Genomic DNA, 3,977 nt, shown 5'->3' on the forward strand with positions numbered 1-3,977 from the left:
GGAATAATGAAAAATCAGATATTCAACAAACTCAAATAATAAATTAGTACTTTAATTTGCTTCATCTATATTAGCTCTAGTGTTTCAATAGGCATTTCTAACCATCTAAACAATCACCATTGCACAACATGTGTTTGGTTTTGTTGGTTGTTTTGTTTCGTTTTGAGGCTATAGAACTCATGAGAGTTGCCCCAAGCACAATAGTGTTTTAAAATTAGACCTTCTTGTAAACTTCATTTACTACTTTTATTTCTCTGGGACAGTTATTTAACCCTGTCTGACAATCAAATTTCTATCTACTATGGCCTGACCAGGCGGTGGCGCAGTGAATAGCGGGTTGGACTGGGATGCGGAGGACCCCGGTTTGAGACCCCGAGGTTGCCAGCTTGAGAACGGGCTCATCTGGTTTGAGCAAAGCTCACTAGCTTGGACCCAAGGTTTCTGGCTCGAGCAAGGGGTTACTCAGTCTGCTGTAGGCCCGTGGTCAAGGCACATATGAGAAAGCAATCAATGAACAACTAAGGTGTCTCAATGAGCAACGAAAAACTAATGATTGATGCTTCTCATCTCTCCGTTCCCATCTGTCTTTCCTTATCTATCTCTCTTGCTGACTCTCTCTGTCCCTGTTAAAAAAAAAAAAAAAAAGTTTCTCCTATGAAAATCATTGATAATTATAAGAGTGAAATAAAATTATGCATATGAAGCATTTAGCGTTCTGATTCTATGTAAAATATAGTCAATAATTCATTATTTTCAGTTGCATGAAACAGATAATCAATACTATTTCTAATTATTTTTTAAAACCAGAAAACTTCCATTAAACTATATCATCTTCTTCTTTTCACAGGGTGGCTACTCCTATTTTGTTACTAACCTAGGAATGAATGCCTTTTTTATTTTTCTGATTTAAAGAGTAAAGTTTACTTTTTAAATACTAGAGAAAATGAAAGCATACTTATATCCACTGTAATCGCAGCACCCGAATATAATTCGTGTATTTGCTTCTTTATTCCTGCTTAAACAAATAGCTCGTTTAACCATAATACATTTGATCTATATACTTTATTTTTGTCTGTTTAATGTGTACTAATCATACTTCCATATCAGTAAATATCAATCTACAGCAGTAGTTTCATATGTAAGCACTTAATGACTATATCAAAAAATGTTTTCAATCCCCACTATTGGACATCAGGTTCCTTCTGACGGCCGCTATTGTACGAAACGCCGGGATCAAGTCCTTTGTACTAGCGATTTCACTATTAAGAAGTAATGACGCATCTCACAGAAGTTTCTGCAAAATATTGTGACTTGTTATCTAGACTAGTCATACTAAACATACTCCCACGGGAAAAATTTTCAAAAGAAAAAAAAAACCTGTCCCTTAAAACGGTCCTCGTGACTCAACAGATGTTGGTCCCGAGGCCGGACGTGCCAGACTGCGCCTGCGCCGCGGGGCCCAGCGGCGGGCTGTGGGCGCTGACCTCTCCGTGTCCGGGGCCATGAACACGGACGTGCAGGGACTCGTGGACATCAGACCAGATCAAGCAACTCCACCAGAGGTTTAGGCAGCTGAGTGAAGACCAGTTCTTCGCAAAGAGAACTTCAACGATGTCCCCAACCTGGAGCTCGACCTGATCGGACCCAGAATCCTCCAGGCCTTCTTCGCCAACAGGACCCGGTGCAAGCGGTCCGGCGGCCTGGCCGAGGAGGGGACTTCCAGGACTTCCTGACCTGCACGGCCGACTTCCAGCCGTCGACCCTGCCATGGGCGAGGAGCAGGTGCAGCGGTGCTGGGAAGAGAAGCTGAGGTTTCTGTCCCACAGTGTGACTCCCACAGTGACACCACCTCGCGCTGCAGGAGCATCACGGCTACACCACATACCCTGCTGGAGCATCATGGCGACGCCACCTCGCCCTGCAGGAGCATCACAGCGACGCTACCTCGCCCTGCAGGAGCATCACAGCGATGCCACCTGGCCCTGCAGGAGCATCACGGCGACGCCACCTCGCCCTGCAGGAGCATCACGGCGACGCCACCTCGCCCTGCAGGAGCATCACGGCGACGCCACCTCGCCCTGCAGGAGCATCACAGCGATGCCACCTGGCCCTGCAGGAGCATCACGGGGACGCCACCTCGCCCTGCAGGAGCATCACGGCGACGCCACCTCATCTCCCTGTAGGAGCATCACGGCGACGCCTCCTCCCTGCAGGAGCATCAGAATGTGCTGGAGGAGCTGCTCTCTGGGAACTCCCACACTGAGAAGCCGTCAGCCGCTCCATCAACAAAGGGCCTTGATGGAGGGAGCTAGGGTCTGCGTGGGGTCTGGTCACGCGTACGAGGGCATCACCTTCAACGATTTCCTGAAGAGGTGGCAGGGGATTGACATCACAAACAACATGCATATCAGCTTCTTTAACGTGAAACTGTGGTCTTCTGACACTAACCATCTGCCTCCCTCACGGAGAACTGCACTTTGAGCCAGGGAGCCTCCCCATGAGACCCCAGGAGCAAGTCCCCTGCCCATAGCTGCAGCCGTAGTAAATGATCAACACCCCTCTGTTCACCCCATTTCCCCCAGGACATGGTAGGTGGGACTTACCTTTTTTGTCTCTAATAAAAAAAATTAAAAATAAAAAAAAAGACCAGGAGAAAAAGAATCACACTGCTATCAGTGAATCTCTGATTGGGTAGAAAAGCTGCAATTTTTTTAATTGTTAAATTTATTAGGGTGACATTAGTTAGTAAAATTGTATAGGTTTCAGGTACACAATTCTGTAATACACCATCTCTGTGTTGTCTGTTTACCGTGCAAGTCTCCTTCCATCACCAGTTGTTATCCCCCTAAACCCTCTGCTATCCCCACCACTGCCCTTTCCCTCTGGTCAGCACCATATTGTTGTCTGTGTCTACTGGGTTTTTTGTTTTGTTTTGCTTAATCCCTCACCTTTTACACTCAGCCTCCCAACCTCTTGAAAAGCTGCATTTAATGAAATAAAAGCAAACAAAATGGTAAGGCATAATGTTACCAGTGAAACAAGACCTTGATTCTTGTCTTCTTGAAGAAAAGAATTCAGTCAAGAGACCAAGTGCAGCGAGTACAGCAGGAATCTGTTGACCATGCAAGAATCCACTCAGAAGGGGCTGAGCGGCAGCTCCCTTGAAAGAATGAATGACCCGTTACAGAGGGTGGGATAGTGAAACAGGGAAGAGCCTAGGCCAGGGGTCCCCAAACTTTTTACACAGGGGGCCAGTTCACTGTCCCTCAGACCGTTGGAGGGCCAGACTATAAAAAACACTAGGAACAAATCCCTATGCACACTGCACATATCTTATTTTAAAGTAAACAAAATGGGAACAAATACAATATTTAAAATAAAGAACAAGTAAATTTAAATCAACAAACTGACCAGTATTTCAATGGGAACTATGGGCCTACTTTTGGCTAGTGATATGGTCAATGTCCAGTTCCATATTTGTCACTGCTAGCTGTAACAAGTGATATGACGCGCTTCCGGAGCCGTGACACGTGTGTCCCGCGTCACCAGAAGTAGTACTGTACGTGAGCGATGCCACGCTTTGCGTCGCTCTCTCATTGACCACCAATGAAAGAGGTGCCCCTTCCGGAAGTGCGGCGGGGGCCGGATAAATGGCCTCAGGGGGCCGCATGCTGCCCACGGGCCGTAGTTTGGGGACCCCTGGCCTAGGCTAAAAGAAGCAACAGCAGAGGGCCTAGGTGGGCTCACTTTGGCTCACTAGAACCTTTATGGGAAAGGAACGAACCTACACTGACATTCAGAGAAAAGGGGGACTTAAGAGACAGGGTCAAGGGGTTAGCCTTGGACAAGATGCCGCTGCCCATTGCTCCCCTGACTGCAAGTCTCATGCGGTCCCTTACCTCTGCTCTTAACGGAGTTCACAAGACCTAAGGTAAAGGTTGGACCTGCCTTTGTTTTGAGCAATTACTTAAAACTAG

At 46.8% G+C, this 3,977-nt stretch overlaps 1 pseudogene; it reads left to right on the forward strand.

Annotated features, from left to right (window-relative positions):
• The first annotated feature begins 1,272 nt into the window (after nt 1-1,272).
• Nucleotides 1,273-2,481, forward strand: LOC136404187 (calcineurin B homologous protein 3 pseudogene; annotated as a pseudogene).
• Nucleotides 2,482-3,977: the final 1,496 nt, after the last annotated feature.

The sequence above is a fragment of the Saccopteryx leptura genome, chromosome 4, assembly GCF_036850995.1.
Source record: "Saccopteryx leptura isolate mSacLep1 chromosome 4, mSacLep1_pri_phased_curated, whole genome shotgun sequence".
Lineage (NCBI taxonomy): Eukaryota > Metazoa > Chordata > Mammalia > Chiroptera > Emballonuridae > Saccopteryx > Saccopteryx leptura.